Source organism: Protopterus annectens, chromosome 2.part0 (genome assembly GCF_019279795.1).
Source record: "Protopterus annectens isolate FY-2018-M chromosome 2.part0, PAN1.0, whole genome shotgun sequence".
NCBI classification, from domain to species: domain Eukaryota; kingdom Metazoa; phylum Chordata; order Ceratodontiformes; family Protopteridae; genus Protopterus; species Protopterus annectens.
Genome location: NC_056728.1, coordinates 1,306,117,986 through 1,306,136,540, shown reverse-complemented (window position 1 = coordinate 1,306,136,540; position 18,555 = coordinate 1,306,117,986).

Genomic DNA, 18,555 nt, shown 5'->3' with positions numbered 1-18,555 from the left:
TAATATAATCATACATTTTTAAAACAGTGTTGACACATTGACTAGGCCATGTAACATGATTACAGACTATAGAGGAGGGTCTAGTCGGGTTATGAACAAGGACGTAGCCTGTGAGTTTTAAAGTATAGCTTGCGGCTTTTTTTGAACTAAGAGAGAGTTCAAGAGTAAGATCAGCACGAAGAGAGTTCCAAGTTTTGCCAACAGAGTTAGCAAACAGAGTCCCCAGCAGAATTGCTGATTTTAGATGTCTGAACCAGTAGTTTATTAGAAGAGCGAAGTGACCTCAGGTTGCTATAAAGGTTGATGATATTTTTAAGTGCAGGTGTATTATCAGGGTAGTTGACAACTTTATGGGCAATTATAAGCTGGTTGTACTGAAGTAGGCAAGGCCATTCTAGCCACCCCAGAAGATTTAGGTTGTGACTGTGGTGGGTCCTATAGGCCATGCCTGTTGCAAATCTAGCAATATGGTTATAACAGCTGGAGTGTTTGCTAAAAGCGGATTTGTTCAAATTCGTGAGTAGAGGGGAGGCATAGAGAAGAGTGGAGAGTAGATGGGAATGAGCAGTAGCAGCCCTAGCAAATGGAGTAAGGAAAGGTTTGATCTTACAGAGGGAGCCAAGTTTTTTGTTAATGGTTTTGATAGTTTGATTGACATGGATATCAAATTTGAGGGTGTTGTCTTTTGTGATGCCTAAGAGTTTGGTTTACGCATCTGGGGAGATAATGGTACCGTTATTAGATTTTATGGTAAAGAGTAGTGAGGAAGAATTACAAGTGGGGGAGAAAAGAAGCAGCTTTGTTTTGTTAGGGTTTAATATCAGCTGAACGGGAAGAGAGACTGTTTTCAACTATACTGAAAGTATTCTGGGTTAATGTCATTAGTTCTGTCGGAGAGGTGGCTGAACAAATCGAGGTGGAGTCATCCGCATATTGGATACAGGTAGCATTTGGGATGAAAGTGGGAAGGTCATTAATAAAGAAAGAGAAAAGAAGGGGTCCTAGTATTGAGCCCTGGGGACACCTAGGGTAATGGGTAGATGGGTCGATAGTTTGTCCTGCCATGGGACGGCTTGTTGTCTACTACACAGGTAAGAGTGGAACCATTGAAGCGCATGGCTATTTAGTGAGAATGCCTTAAGGGTGTGAATGAGTATTTGGTGGTTGACCATATCGAAGGCTTGGAGAGATCAAAAAAGAGGGCTAAGGAAAGCTTGCTATTATTTTGGTTATGGTTTATGGTGTTAGAGATAGATATGGGGGCTAAGGTGATACTGTGGTGCGGACTAAAACCGTGCTAAGAGTCGGCCAACAGCTTATCCTGGGTAAGATAATGCATAAGTTGTTTATGGACACACTTCTCCATAATTTTAGCCAATGGTCACAGACTAGTTATGGGGCTAAAGTTTGACAGTTCGAAGGAGTTGCCTCCTTTATGGATTGGTATTACATGAGATATTTTCCAAATAAAGGGGATGGTAGCTTCAGATAAGGTTCTGTTGATTATGATGGAGATGGGGTATGCTATGGCATCTGCTGCTTTTGCAGATACTCTGGTGGGAGGAGATCAGCTGCTAGAGTAGTTGGTTTTAATTTCTTAATTAGAGATCTGATAAGTGATGTAGAAACAGGCTGAAAGCTAAAGGAGACTGGGGTATTAGCTAAAGGAGAGTGGGGTATTATCTGTGGCAGAATTTGGTTTGAAGCAGCTGGGTGCCAGTTGGCTGGCTAGGGATTGGATAGTCTCTGTGAAGAAACTATTGAAGGTATTTGCAATATCCTCTGGGGATTTATGGTTGGAAGCTGATGGGGTAGGAGTGGAGGACTGTCCTGGGTGAAGATTCCTTGATCAGCCTTAGCCTACACAAAGTATGCGCTGGTAGACCTATACTTTGTGTATTCCTGCCCCAAACTTTTGAGGTTTGTTGGGATGTTTTTGATGAAGATGGTAGTAGAAGTTTTTTTTGTCTAGTATAATAGATTTTTTGTGTCATTCCTTAGCAGTCGGTATCTGAGTTGATCTAGTGGGTCTTTTGTGGCACATCATTTGTATCATGCCTTATTTCTAGCTATGATTTTAGATTTGGTCTCTTTTGAGAGCCATGGTGCAGTTTTTGTTTTGGTTCTAATGGAGCGAGCAGGAGCGTGAGAATCAAGAATAGAAAGGAATATGGAATTAAAGTATGCTACTGCATCATCCAGTGAAAGGTGCTTTAGGACTGACCAATTGCAAGCTTTAAGTTCATTTTGAAAATTGGAGTTGAAGTTCTTATTATTTCTGATGGTTTTAAAGGTGGTCTGGTGGGGGCTGTCCACCTTGTGCTTGATAATGTACGTAAGTTTAGTCGTCACTTAGGTCATCTGGGAGGGTCCCTGACTTGTACATATAGGGGTGGCTGTTGATAAGTATCCAATCTAGGATACTGTCTTTGATATTGGGTTTAATCCAATTAACCCAGGATGTTAAATGGGTTTAATTAATTAACCCATTCCTTTCCCTAATAAAACATACCGTAAGAGCCCACTATCATGGATGGGCAGATTCCTATCATCTCTCTGTCCAGCCTGATAGACATGGGCATCCTGAGGTAATGTAGCAATTGTCTCATGTATACGGCCAACCACTTACTCTTGAAACAAACAAACACTTTATGTGAGAGATGTAGTTACACTATGAAATTGTAGGCAAGATTCCCACACAAAGACAAATTAAATGCCTAACAGGTTGTCAGCACACCCACACTTACTAAGGACATGACACAAACTCACATATGTAGAGGTACTCACTAGTAACTTATCAAAAGATCAGAGGCCTCCCAAACAGAAACCATTTACATACATAACAATGCAAAAAACAACCACAACACATAATAACACACACAAAAGTGTCTCAACAAATAAGCCCATAAGGATTAACACCACAAAACCTAATGTATTGTTCATAGGTGACTCCATTGTAAGACACATGGATGTTCCCCTCAGCAGGCTGGATAAGGAGTGGGTTATGGTTAACTGCCTGTCACGTGCCAGGCTTCATCACGTCACTCAAGCACTCAAGTTACTCAACCACAAGTACCGGTATGACTCCGTCATAGTCCATGTGGGGGTGAATGACTCGAGGTGTACCTCACTGGATTATATGAAGAGAGACATGACTGAGCTCTCAGATTGTGTGTCACAGGCAGGTATGAGCCTAGCCTTAAGCAGCATTCTACCTTCTCCAAGGATGATGCCAAATACAAACAAAAAATGATTGACTTTAACAACTGGCTTAGCTTCTAGTGTTAGTCCAAGGGGATCCAATATCTGCCAGCATGGGAAGAAGTGGTCGACAGGCCAAGCTGCTTTGCCAGAAATGGTCTGTACCTGTCTCCTCTAGGCTTTCAGATACTTACAATGGCATTTAGGCATTGTCAAAATAACCAACCTCCCAACATAAAAAATCCTGTCTAGATAAACTCAAGGTACTGCTTCTTAATGCTAGGAGTCTACACAAGAAACTGCACTCCCTGGAAGCATTCCTCACTTTGGAAGATGCTGACATTTGTGCAGTCACCGAGACATGGTTTAGAGGTGTGGAAAGCACCCCAGGCCCGCAGGGCTACAATGTCTTCCATACGTTTAGACCACAAACTGAGCATGAAAGAACCAAAGGAGGAGGTGTATCCATCATCATTAAGGATAAGTACACCTCTAGACTAGTCAAACATTATGACTCTCTTGAGCTACTTCATGTTCAATTAACTATAGGCAAAGCCTCCTACCAAATCACAGCTAGCTATAGGTCCCCCACCATGAAATGGGAAAAGCATACTGCATACCTGGACTTACTGAAGTCACTTGCCATACAGCCCAACACCTTACTCATGGGTGATTTCAATTATCCTACTATTGACTGGGAAACATACATGACCATAACCATGCTGGCTCAGTGGTTCTTAGACTTTGTCAGTGCAATGCTCTGGAACAGCTAGTCAGCATATCCACAACATGCTCAAATATTCTGGACACATTACTCACCAACATGGGAGAACATTGCACCCCCCCCCCGTGATGTCCTCCCTGATAAGATCAGACCATAAATCAGTCTTATTCAATGTACTTATAAGACCAGATACCCCATCAAACTCAAAAATGCTTATGAATTTTCCAAAGTCAAATTACCTCTTACTAAGTGATGGTACAATAAGTTTCAAAGCCTCCTTAAAGGCAGTTAACATGGACTCCTATGCAGAGGTGTACAGCAATGCCCTGTATAATCACTTAAGCAGTTGTACAGAATCAGCTGTACCTGACCGGATTAAAACCAGGTCTTGTTGAAAAAACAAGCCACCCTGGTGAAACCCTGGTATAAACAGCTGTATAAAAGAGAAAGAAACTAATGTCCAAGAACAACAGGGAAAATGGCTCAGAAGAAGAAGAAATCCTCTCTAGCTTAAACAAAAAAAAATAGAGATCTTGTTAAGTCCTCCAAAGCTAACTATGAAGCAAAAGTGGCATTCCTAGCTAAGGATAATCACAAGGCATTCTTTAACTATGTCCAAAATCTAAAAGGGAATACTCAGCTATGCACTGAATTGGTTGTGAATGGCACCACCCATACTCAATCAGAGGTAATAGCCAACCTGCAAGCTGACATATTTGGAGCAAACTTCAGCCCCCTGTCCCCTCCAGTCATACCCCAAAGTATACCTGCCACCATTCCTCAGCCTATTATCTCAAGAGAGCAGGTCATCTCAGCACTCTGCAAGGCCAAAAACACAGCATCAATGGGAACAGAAAACACCCCAGGTTGCCTTTTAAACAACTCAAAACATGACCTAGCAGATCCACTTGGATCCCTATTTAACCACAGCATGCAAACCGGCTATGTTCTGGTGGAATGGAGGCAACAGTAATGTGTCTGTATAAAGGGGGACCATCAACCAAACCTGGGAATTATAGGATCATAATTTTGATGAGCCTCATCTGCAGGGCCATGGAAAGAATCATTATGGACCTTATTAACAAGGACATAGGTAATCTCCGAACTCTGAACCTAAGCCAGTTTGGATTTGTTAAAAGTAGATCATGCCTGTTAAACATGGTTGACTTCGAGAAAGTCACCAATACCTTGGACATGGGAAAGACAGTGCATACCACCTATCTTGTCCTAGCCAAGGCATTTGACACAATCCCCCACTCAGGTATTATAGAAAAACTCTTCCAATTAGGAATTAACTCCTGCATTACCAGATGGGTAGCCAACTGGCTCATCTACAGGACACATATTGTCAAAATTGTATTTCTCAGAAGTCCAGGCAAATGTGGATGGCCTGTTGCTAACCAAGTTTGCTGATGACTGCAAACAGGAACCAATCATTGAATCCCCCAGTGATATTAATATAGTGAACACAGGGTTAATACATGCAAATGATTGCTACCAAAGCCACAGATTAAAACTAAAAGCAAAAAAAAAAAAAAACTCATTACTATTTCCTTTGAGAAAGCTGACATCCCTACAAATTACATTACAGACAGTACCACCCTAAGGATAGAACTAGTGGTACATGATCCAGGTACTCAGGTTGGTAATAATCTGAACTTTGACCACCATGTATCCACAGTAGTAAGGAAATCCTTCAATGTGGCACATCTTATTAGTGAAGGCATTGCATCTAGATCTAAGGATGTTACAATTCCATTATATTCGGCCATCATCAGACCAATAACTGAGTACAATGCTTCCTTGTGCATGTACCTCACCAGACACCTGCAACAGAGGTTTCTCACCAACAAATTACAGGGTACATAAAACAAGTCTTATGCAGAAAGACTGAAAGCCCTGTCACTGTATTCTTTCTTCTACATGTTACTAAGTGGTGACCTGTGCCTGGCTTCTGGCTTACAGGGCAGTCTCTGACCTGGCCCTGATGGAAATGTTACACATTTGTAAATCAAACTACAGGACAGTCACTCACTCCAGGGATCTTAACCTAGGCTCTGACATGAACAGGTCATGCTGAAGAGATAGGTACAGGAAGTAAGTAACATGTCCTATGCAGACCACTTCAAGGCCTTATCCATGTATTCTTTCTCCTACAGGCTGTTGAGGGGAGATCTCTGCCTGGCATACAACGTATTGTCAGACCCCACCCTAATGGACCTCCTACATATCCACTATACAAATAGCACCAGAATTACCCATTCTAAAGATTTGAAGCCTGTGATATAAACGGGACCTGGTGGACAGACACGTATGTATCCCAGAGACTACCCCTTCTCTAGAACAAGATTCCCAGCCATGTGAAGGAGAGTTCCTCCCTAACCCAATTCACGTGTAACTTGGACAATTGGATGAGGAACAGGAAATTCATCCCTGGTTTGGCACCTGTGTCTCTAATGTACACAGACAGCCTATAAATGGTTCATCTCCAAGGCCTCTGCTTGTAAATATTTCACCTCCTAAACCCCTGCTCACACTTATCAAGGGTACCAGAACTTGTCAGGGATTTGGGATGTATGGCTAGGCTTAAAAAGGACCTTGTAGTCATTAGCCTAGTAAACACCTGTGAACCTATGAACATCTCCAAGAGACTGCCACTTCTCTTTAACAAGCTTACAATTGATATGAAACAGAGCCCCTCCCTGACCTTCTTCAAATGCAATCTAGATCAATGGATGGGTGACTGCAAATTCACTCCTGGAGTGCAGCCCAATGTCCCTCCTGGACAGAGGAAGTCATTATTAACTGCCATAGACCATTACCTCTGCGAACTTCACTCACCTGATCACCGACAACTGAGGCATGGCTAGGCTTGTAAGGGCTCTAGGGCCATTAGCCTAGTAACTTCCTATGAACTATATTAAAATTCCCTGGAATAAATGAATAGTTATGAATAAACATAGCTTTTGGTTTTGCCATGTATATGAAATCCAGACAATTGCTACAGTGGATATAAAAGGTGTAAACCCTGTTAAAATGCCAGGTTTTTGTTATATAAAAAAATGAGAGCACAATAAATCATTTCAAAACTTTTCCCACCTTTAATGTGACCTATAACCTGTACAATTCAATTGAAAAACAAACAAATCAGTTAGGGGAAAAAATATAAAACATACAATAAGCTGGTTGCATAAGTGTGCACACCCTTAAACTAATACTTTGTTGAAGCACCTTTTGATTTAATTACAGCATTCAGTCTTCTTGGGTAAACACCTTCCATCAATTAAAGTGACTCTGATTAACCCCAAATAAAGTTCAGCTGTCCTAGTAGCATTTTCCTGACATTTACTCAGTTGCCTGCTACAGCAAAAGCCATGGTTTGCAGAGAGGTTACAAAGCATCAAAGGGATCTCATTGTTGAAAGGTATCAGTCAGGAGAAGGGTACAAAAAATTTCCACAGCATTGGATATACCATGGAACACAGTGAAGATAGTCATCAAAAAGTGCAGAAAATATGGGACAACAGTGACATTGCAAAGAACTGGACGTCTCTCCAACATTGATGAAAAGACAGGACGAAAACTGGTCAGAGAGGCTGCCAAGAGACCTACAGCAACACTGAAGAAGCTGCAGGAATTTGTGGCAAGCACTGGTTGTGTACTACATTTGACAACAATCTCCCGTATTCTCCATATGTCTGGACTATGGGGTAGGGTTGCAAGATGGAAGCCTTTTCTTACACAGAAAAACATCCAGGCCCGGCTAAAATTTGCAAAACAATACATCAATTCTACCAAAAGCATGTGGGAAAATGTGTTAATGTCTGATGAGACCAATGTTGAACCTTTTGACCACAATTCCAAAAGGTACATTTAGTGCAGAAACAACACTTCCCATCACCAAAAGAACACCATCCCACAGTGAAGCATGATGGTGGCAGTATCATGCTTTGGGGGTTGCTTTTCTTCAGCTGGAACTGGGGCTTTATTCAAGATGGAGGGAATTATGAACAGCTCCAAATACCAGTCACTTTTGGCTTAAAACCTTCAGGCATCTGCTAGAAAGCTGAAGATGAAGAGCAATTTCACCTTTCAGTACGGTAATGACCACAAGCATACAACCAAATCAACAAAAGAATGGCTTCACTAGAAGCAAATTAAAGTTTTGGAATGGCCCAGCCAGAGCTCAGACCTAAATCCAATAGAAAATCAGTGGGGTGACCTGAAGAGGGCTGTGCACAAGAGATGCCCTCGCAATTTGACAGATTTGGAGTGCTTTTGCAAGGAAGACTGGGCAAATATTGCCAAGTCAAGATTTGCCAAGCTGATAGACTCCTAACTAAGAAGACTGAATGCTGTAATTAAATAAAAAAGTGGATGCACACAAAGCTAGAACTGTTACACAACACACGCGCTTTCACAAAATGCTTCTTCACACCTGAAGAAGCATTTACTAGCAGTTCTGCAGAGATTTTTCCTTTTGTATTTTTTTTTTTCATGTTTTTTCTGAGCCTAATCTCAGCAGCTTTGTGTGTATCCTGTTCTTCGTTTTTTACAGCTGCAGAGGTTTCTGGTGCCTGGCCTTTTGTGTTTTTCTTAAATAAAAAAGTGCTTCAACAAAGTATTAGTTTAAGGGTGTGCACACTTACGCAACCAGCTTATTGTATGTTTTTTATTTTTTATATTTTCTCCCCTAACAGATTTGCTTGTTTTTCAATTGAATTGTACAGGTAATAGGTCACATTAAAGGTGGGAAAAGTTTTGAATAGATTTATTGTGGTCTCATTTTTTATATTCCAATAACCTGGCATTTTAACAGGGGTATGTACACTTTTTTATATCCACTGTAAATCATTTTAATAATTAAAAAGATAAATTATTGAAAAAAAGACATTTTCTATCATCTAAATGAAATTATCTGCATACACCAAAACTCTATATGATTGTTTTTTTTATTTTGACAAGAATTATTTTAGAATCATGTACTATCACATTGAAGAAAGGACTGGTTACCAAAAGAAATAGTATTAGGACAGAGGACATCCTTGTCTAAACTCAGACGTTTGTATTTTATGTCTGAATCAGAATTATTTACACTCTAATATTTAGAGAAAAAAATAACTCAAATATCAAATTTTTTAGTTTTATAAACTATACCAATATACTTTATTAAAATAAATATATCATATAAATTGAATCAAAGGCCTTTTAAGCATGTAATGAATAGAATGCTACCTCTGATTTCCTTGTATTCTTATTGTTTTTACAATACAAAATAAATGCTTGTAATAAATGAATTGATGTATACATATATCGTCCAGATATAAAACCAAATTGATATGAAGATATTAATTAATTTCTTAATGACCTGATTCAAATATTTAGTTATAATTTTATAATTTGAATTTATTAAAACAATATGTATGCTATTTGCTACCTCAGTTTGGTCCTTCCCAGGTTTATGAATCAAAATTACTCTGCTTGATAAAGTGAAATTTAAAAAACTAAAAGTCTAATAAGATAATAGACCAAGAACATCCACACAACTTTTTAAAAAATCCATAGGAAATTAATTGGTTGGATGTCTTTTTATTAGTAAAGGAAATAATAACTTTAATAATTTCAATTGAAAGTTTATCATAAGTAAAGTCAGCAATACTGTCCATATTTTTGCATGACTTTATTAACTATTATTTTACATCCTTTGTGGAATTATATAAAGTATACCCATCCTTCCATCTTCAACCTTTTTCCCATTTTTGCACATGGGGCTGAGGTGCCACTTCAATATATTAGGCAATATGATTCAACTGCCTGATACTTTTTTATTGGGTCTGTTACCATCTCATCTGAAATCATATATATAAAATTAGACTTTTTTAAGCATTTCAGGTTTGGAACATGAACCGTATACATGAGATTGTCTGTAGGTTGGATTCATGAATATCTCATACTAAGTATGCACTGTTCTTAATGAATAGACAACACAATCATAATTCCTACCTTCTTCTCCTAATTTTAGTTTTCCTACTGATTTTCTTGCAACCTTAAATATCGAGGGGGATTAATAAAGGTTATCACATAGGGTAGACTATGTCTGCACTTAGTGTAGTTTTTCTGACTGAATACACAGCACAAAAAATGAGGTAGGAACGTTCTTGAACATAGAATGTGTACATTTACTGTACACTTAGGGTAGGCCTTCATGAATCTGGCCTTATATCTATCTAGTTTTTTTTTTCCATTTTAATTCTTCCTGAACAATGTAATAGCTTTAACTAATGTTTATTTTTTTTATAATGTTCATGCACATACTTAGCTGGATTTAACTCATATAAATGATCAATTAAAGAAAGTTCCTCGATTAGTACATCCATTTCCCTCTTTTTATCATTTCTATCTCTTACTAAAAGTTGATATAATATTCCTGCTGTATATGATTTAAATGATTCCCATGTACAAGTAAAGGAAATATCCTCCAAATCATTGCAGAACCAAAAGGATTCTATTACTTTTTATGCATAAAGAAACATCTTTATTAATAATAAATATACTTCTAACTGATCTACTTTGCTGTTTCAATGACATTACAATCGGGGAATGATTTGATAGACATATTGGATATATTTCCATATTGACAGTAAAATATATTAGGCTTTTCAACACAAAAAAATCTCATCTTAAAAAACTGTTACATTTTTATCGAAAAAAGTAAAACTTTTTAATGAAGGGTTTTAGTAATTCTAAAGATCTATTGATGATTAATCAGATAAAAATTGCTTTAACATCCTGGTGTGAACACCATTTTGAGATCTACCAGATCACCATTAAAGTCACCAATTAGAATAATTCATTTTGCTTCTAAGGAAGCCAACTCAGATGACAGATCATGCAACAAACATGAATAACTACTAAAATGTGAATATATATATATATATATATATATATATATATATATATATATATGGGATCCAGACACATGCTCTACTAACATATGTCCGAATCACAAAACATCGAACACACATACACGAAAGCACTTAACATCGACAAGCACTTCCGTGTATGTGTGCCTGTTTCGTAGATCGGACTACAGTGCGGGTAAGGGGAAAAAAAGAAGTTATGTACTCACCATAATGTTCCATCTGAGTAGGTAACTGCATTTGTCAGCAACCTGTGGGTATCGGATCTGATTCTGATCCGAGCCGGCAGCTTTCCTAGCCAAAGATCCGAGCTCCAAGCTCCTCCCCCTACCCATAATGCCCTGCCACCTCCCTCTAACCCTCAGATCGAGTTTGTCATAGTATCATAGAACATTACTATAACACAAGGAAACTACTTGAATGTTCCACCTGATGTCGTCTGGAAAGTGACATATCCTGATCCTTCAGGAACAAACTAAAGGTCTGGGGGATGGAGGGAGGGTTGCTTGCTGACAAATTAAGTTACCTACTCAGCTGGAACGTTATGGTGAGTACATAACTTCTTTATCTGAAGTAGTTAACTTCATTTGATCAGCAACCTGTGGGACAGAGTCCCCAGCTACCAACAACTTGGGAGGTCCTCATGGAAGGATATTCTGGAGTACTGCAGAGCCAAAAGATGCGCTTCCTCTGGATATTAGATCCAATTTATAATGTGTAATAAAAGTATGAGAGAAAGCCCAAGTAGCTGCTGAACAAATGTCATCCAAAGACATCCTCGACCAGAAGGCAGCAGAAGTAGCCACAGCACGGGTAGAGTGAGCTCGAACCCTCAGGGGCTCAGGTTGACCAGAGCTTCTGTATGCGAGAAGGATGCATAGGGAAATCCATCTAGCTAAAGTTACTTTAGTCACTGGCTTACCCAGACAGGACTTAGCAAATGAAACAAAAAGTTGATCTGATTTTCGAAATTCAGCTGTTCTGTTTAAGTAAAAGCGCAACTGTCTATGTACGTCCAGACAATGAAGTCTGTACTCTCCTTTGTTCTGATAATTAGGAAAGAAGGCAGGTAGATTGATGGACTGGTTGATGTTGGCTTCTGAAGCCACTTTAGGCAGAAAGGAGGGATTAGTCCTGAGGGAGACCCTGTCTTTATGAAAGATGATGTATGGAGGCTTACTGCAAAGAGCTCCTAGCTGAGGTAATGGCAATCAGGAAGGCAGTTTTCCAAGATACATACTTTAAGTCAACTGAAGCTGCAGGCTCAAAGGGGGGACCAGTCAGAGCCTGGAGAACTAGGGTTAAGTCTTTAACAGGGGGTCTTAACAGAAAAGTTCCTTTCAGGAATGTCTTGCAAATCTTAGAGGAAGCTAGGGGGTCAAAACTGTTTCCAACATGGAAGTGGGAAATAGCTGCCAACTGAACTTTAACAGTAGAAGAACTAGTCCCTTGATGAAAACTATGGGATAGAAAGTCGAGGACTGCCAGGATAGGAGTCGTAAAGGGATCCAAATTCCTATGCTCTGCCCAGACAGAGAAACACTTCCATTTACTCTTGTAGATTCTCCAGGTGGAAGGCTTATGAGCGGCCACCAGGATGGCCTTAACTGAGGATGAGATACCGGGAGTCCTGGCCATTAATGGAACTGGATCAACTAAGCCGAGAGCTTGAGGTTGTCCAGGTCGGGGGTCTTCAATCCCAAGGGATGAGAAATCAAATCCGGAATGGGATCTAAGATCCATGGAGGATGTACTAGATGAGACCATAGGCATGGGAACCAGGTTTGGCGAGGCCAGAATGGGGCTATGAGGATAACTCTGCTCCCCAACCGACGAGCTTTTTGCAAGAATTCTGTCATCAACGGAAGAGGAGGATAAGCATAAAGAAGACCGGATGGCCAAGCATGAACCAAAGTGTCTCTGGGGACTTCCCCTGGTGGGGGAATTAGAGCAAAGAACTCACTGCACTTTGTGTTTGAAGGCGACGTGAACAGATCGCAGCAAGGTTGACCCCATCTGAGGAAGATTTGTTCCGCTACTACTGGGTTCAGAGACCACTCGTAAGGTGAGAGGATAGTTCGACTCAACCTGTTCGCTAGGATGTTTGACCGACCCAATATGTGCGTTGCTATGAGAAAGCGGTTGGTGGATATCGCCCATTCCCACACTCTCATGGCCTCTCGGCAAAGTGGGTAAGATCTGGTTCTCCCCTGTTTGTTGATGTACCAGACTACTGACATGTTGTCTGTTTGAACTGCAATAGTCCCAGGGGGAAGAAGGGAATGGAGAGCCTGCAACCCTAGAAGCACCGCCCTCATCTCCAGAACACTGATATGCAAAGAGGTCTCTGTGTGAGTCCACGTGCCTTGGACGGATCTGCCCATGCAATGCCCCCCACCCGAGGAGAGATGCGTCCGTGGTCACTGTGACTTGGGGTGGGGTCATGGAGAAGGGGTGCCCTTCCCAGAGGTCCATGGAATGGAGCCACCAAAGTAGAGATTCCCCTGCAAACCCTGCTGAGGGGGATAGGTGTAGACAGGGGGTGACGTAGGATGGACCACTGGACCTGTAAGGTCCATTGAAGGATTCTCATTTTCAGACGTGCGATAGGTGACAGATTGATGGCCACTACTATGGACCCCAGGGCCCTCAGGACTAATTCCGCTGGAGGGGCTGACGATTGCAGAAGGGCCAAAATGTGAAGTTTTAGATTGCGCAGTCTGTCCGCCATCAGAAAGACTTTGGATTGCATAGTGTCTATCCTGGCCCCTATGGAATCCAAGATCTGAGTAAGCCGAAGGGAGGATTTCTTGTGGTTGATCGTGATCCCTAGATGGCGGGCTAGATGTAAGAAGTAGTCCCTGCCTGAACAGAGTAGATGCTTGGTGGGGGCGGTTAGGAGCCAGTCGTCCAGGTAAGGAAAGACCTGTATTCCCTGAAGCCTCAGGTGGGCCCCTACAACTGCCATGACCTTGGTGAACACCCTGGGGGCTGTGGTGAGACCAAAGGGTAGGACCCTGAACTGATAATGGCTGGCTCCCAGCCAAAAGCGGAGAGACCTCCTGGATCGCTTGTCCATTAGAATGTGGTAGTACGCATCCTTGAGGTCTATCGAGCACATCCAGTCATTCTCCTGTAAAAGTGGGAGAATAGATTGAATAGTGACCATCCGGAACTTTTCCTTGGTGACTGACAGGTTCAGTGTGGACAGGTCGAGAATCGGCCTTAAGTCCCCCGTCTTTTCCGGCACCAAAAAGAACCTGGAGTAAAAGCCTGATCCAGATTGCCCGAGGGGGACATGCTGGATGGCTCTTTTTCTTAGCAGCTCTCTTATTTTGAAGGCTGCTACCTCCCTCTGACTGGGTGGAACATCGGGGAGGAGACATTAGGAATGGAATTGAATAGCCTCTGGATATGATTCAGAGCACCCAGCGATCTGTCGTAATGGACTGCCATTGTGCTAGGTGCTCTGAAAAACACCCCCGACTGACTCCAGAGAGGAGCAGTTGGGCAACCCCTCAGGGTTGCTGAATGGGTCGATCAGAAAAAGGTTCCCTCGACCTGAAATTCTTCGACCCTCCCCTCTGCCTCTGGGCCGGCGTCCACTTTGTCTTCCTCTGCCTCTGAAGGACGAAGGATCTGTAGCAAAATGGGATTGTTGAGCTTTCCAGAACCACATCTTCTTTTGTCCTCTTTGGTTCCTGGAGTAGGACCTCTGAGGAGCCGAGAAGCAGATCCCGACAGCAGACAACGTCTTCCCGTCTTTCTTGCTCTGGAGAAGCGTACTGTGGATGGTTGTGCCAAAAAGCGTGGAACCATCAAACGGGGCGTTCGCGAAGGATGCCTTGAAGGGTTCCACAAAGTCGCAGAGATGGAGCCAGGCCTGTTGACGTAAGACAACGCCTGTTCCACTGGCTCTAGCCGCTCCCTCCATGGCATGACAGAGAAGCCACATAGATGTGTTAGTAATCGACTTAAGAGTGGCCATTCAAGCCGAGAAGGTCCGTTTGTCCTCGGCCGACATGGACTCTGGGGGTGATCCAGCGTACTCTTTGATAAGGTCCCGCTGGAGCCGAATTACATGTGCCATATAGTTCAGTGACCTTACAGAGAAGGTCGCTGAAGGGAACACTTTTCAAGGCGGTCCATCATCCGAGACTCCTTGTCTGGAGGATGTACCCGAGGAACTCTCCTGTGCTAATTCCTTTTTAGTGGCAGCCGCCACCACCATGGCACCCACCAGGGCACCCTTGCTCCAAACTGTCCTGTCCGTGGGAGGGCTGAGGATCCTGTCCGGTCTCTTGGGTATTGGCTCGACAGTGTCCGGCTCCTTCCATGCCCTGGTAGTTATGAGATCCACCAGGGGATCAGCAGGAGGGGACACCCAAGTGGTAGATGGGCCTGTGTCAAACGCCTCCAGAAACACAGACTCATCCGAGGAAGGTTTTTGGGCAGACCACCCCCCTCTAATGCGCAACATTTCCATAATGTCTCCAAAGGAGACTTCTCCGGGGGGTGACCTTTGGGAAACTTCCCCTTCCTCTAAGTCCGTGTCTTCTGTGAGGGACTCGGGTGAGTCCAAGTGCCTCCTCTTGCACTTTCGTTTGTGAGGGACCTCCTTGGGGGGGCTGTCCGAAGAGGCCTCACCAACAATGTCATGTTCCTCTACAGGAACCATCTGGGACGTAGGCACAGGCTGTCCCTGGGGCCGGACGATGGATGAAAGGCCTGTCTGAGAGGGAATGGCAGGTGGATCCGTAGCAAGAGCCTGGGGCCTTGAATCCCTCAAGAGGACCCTCTCCATGACATTGAATGCCGAGGGTGAACTGCTCTCCCTAAGATCCAAAAGCAGTCCCCTCAGATCCGGTGTGCGAATCGGAGCCAGAGATGACCCGATCGGATCCGAAAGAGTAGTGCTCGATCTCAATGGAGCCGAAGGACCACTGACCCCTCCGGATCCGACACTCAACTCACTGCCCCGAGAGCTCAGATCCAAGAATGGATCCGACAGACTCAAGGGCACAGTCGGCGCTGAAGTAGGAAACACTGCCGGCGCCGACGCCACCCCGGCTCCGAAGCTAGTCAGATCCGACTGCTCCAAAACCCGATAGCGGGTCGGAGAAGGAGCAATGGGGGTGAAAAAGGGGGGTCGAGCTCCCCCCCGGTGGGGGGGAGGCAAGAGCACTCCCATCTGCAGCTGGGTCTGAAGAAATCGACGCATCATCCAGTCCATGTCTGCGTCGGATAGACTCCTGGTAGACCTGGATGAGGCCACCAAGGCCAGCCGGGAAGGCCGCCTAGACGACCTCGAAGGTGACCGGGTTTCCTCCTCCGGCTCCGGGGAGAAGTATGGAGAACGAAGTCGGGAGGGGGAAGACCCGGGGATCTTAAGGGGAGATGCAAGCTGCTTAGACGGCGGGGCCGATAGAGCTGACTCGGACTGCCTCTTGTGGCTACGGTGCCTATCTTTCTCCCGCTCCTTGTCCTTCCTATCTTTCCTTCTACCGTCCCTTTCCTCCTGGGCCAAGGGGGGAGGTTGAGTCCCGGCCAGGGGATCGGAGGCAGTAGGTGGAGCAGCCGCGGCTGGCGCCACAGAGGAGGAGAAAGATGAAGTGAAATCAGGGGGCAAAAGGCCTGCAAGGATTAACTTCGTCCTCCTATCCCTCAAAGCCCTGGGGTTGAAGGCTGCACAGATAGTGCATCCCGAAGAAAGCTGGTCAACACCCAGGCAAATAACGCACCGAGTGTGGCCATCCGCTGGGGACAGCTTATGGCCACACTCGGAGCATTTAGAAAACACAGCTTTTGGGCCTTCAGACATTTTATAGAAAAGAAAGCAGAGGCCCACACGCACACGCCTTCACACACAGACAGGGGGGAGGGGAGTTAACTTTAACTAAGCTGAGAAGCTTTAAACTACCCAAAAAAAAAACTAAGAGAGAGAAGGGAACCACACACACAAAGTCTAGAAGTTTTTGACAGAAAAAGAGTAAAAAAGGCTTTAAACTCACAACACCCGCGCTAGGAGCTCATTCTATGATGCTTAATGAAGCCGCGGCAAACGAGATCTGAGGGTTAGAGGGAGGTGGCAGGGCATTATGGGTAGGGGGAGGAGCTTTGGAGCTTGGATCTTTGGCTAGGAAAGCTGCCGACTCGGATCCGAATCGGATCCGATACCCACAGGTTGCTGATCAAATGAAGTTAACTACTTCAGATTTCCCTTTTCCCCACTGTAGTGCGATCTCGGAGTGAGAATAATAAAGTAGGGGGGTGGGGGTGCAGGGGGCAAAGCCCCCCTGCAGAAACGTAGATTTTTTTTTTGAACTACACATACACGGAAGCGCTTTTTGATGTTAAGCGCTTCTGTGTATGTGTGTTCGATGTTTTGTGATTCGGACATATGCTAGTCGAGCATGTGTCCTAGACCCATAGATATATATATATATATATATATATATATATATATATATATAAAAACCTACAATGAAACATAAAATATTCACTTGAAGTTTAACCAATAAAATTCTTGCATTACAGTCTTGAAATTTATTTACAATTGTATATCTACCCACATGTAATAAAACAGCTACCCCTCATAACTTATTATCTGAGGAATTAATAATGGTCTTTACAGTTTTCTTATTAAAACATTTATATTATGTAAGGCTAGATGAAGTTCTTGCAAGTTGAATATATATCTACATTTATATGCTTAAAATATTTTAATAAATTCCTCATTCTTCCAAGATTATTAAGTCAATTCACAGTCACTAAAGCTATTTCCATCATTTAAATAAATCATGAGACAACATATTGACATGTAGTACATATCCATGCATGAAAAGCCCTGCCAACCTAAAGGTACCCCCCATAAAAAAGAATTTTCTTAATGTCCAATATAAAGTCCATGTTCTTCATTAGAGATTCCCCACTACAAGAACTATGGCAAAACGTTGATAGCCGCAAGTTCCTTCTGAGCCTCTTCCAGAGAAGAAAATTTAAGGATAAAGTCCCTCAGTTATAGTTGGAAAAAGAAATCTTGAAAAATCTTTTTCTGTTATAAAAGTTTCCTTATATCTACAAACATTCTCCTTTAATGAAATCTAGAAAAAATACTTTTCTGTCATAAAACTTTCCTTATATCTACAAACATTCTCCTTTAATGAAGAACTTCTGGGGAAAATCCTGAAAAATAAATCTTACTGGAGCTTGATTAAACATAAGATTCAGCTTTTTTGAGCAGCTGATAAAATCAAACTTGAATCAGTCAAAAAAAAATTAACTAATAATACACAATTATGACACGTTTACAGAGCGTCCACTCTATGAACAATATCCAGCTCTAATGCATCAATCCTTTTACATCAGTTTCTCTTACTAAATCACGCAAGATTAATTTTTGCTACATGCTCCGGACTTCCTATTATTCTTATATTCATTTTCCTTGATCTAAATTTTAAATTCAGTACATTTTCTTGAAGTTCCTGAACTGAGAACTGAAATGTACTATTTTCAGTATTAATGGAGTCTGCTTATTTGCAAGTTTCAAAACATCTGCCTTTAATTTAGAATAAAAGTCATTAAGGCACAATATTTCTTCCTTGTGTTTGACTAATAATTGTTTAATTTGTGTTACCTCATCAAATAATTTTAAGAGACATGGCCCTAGATCAAAGGTTATCTAATTTAATCATTATGATCTGTGTCCAT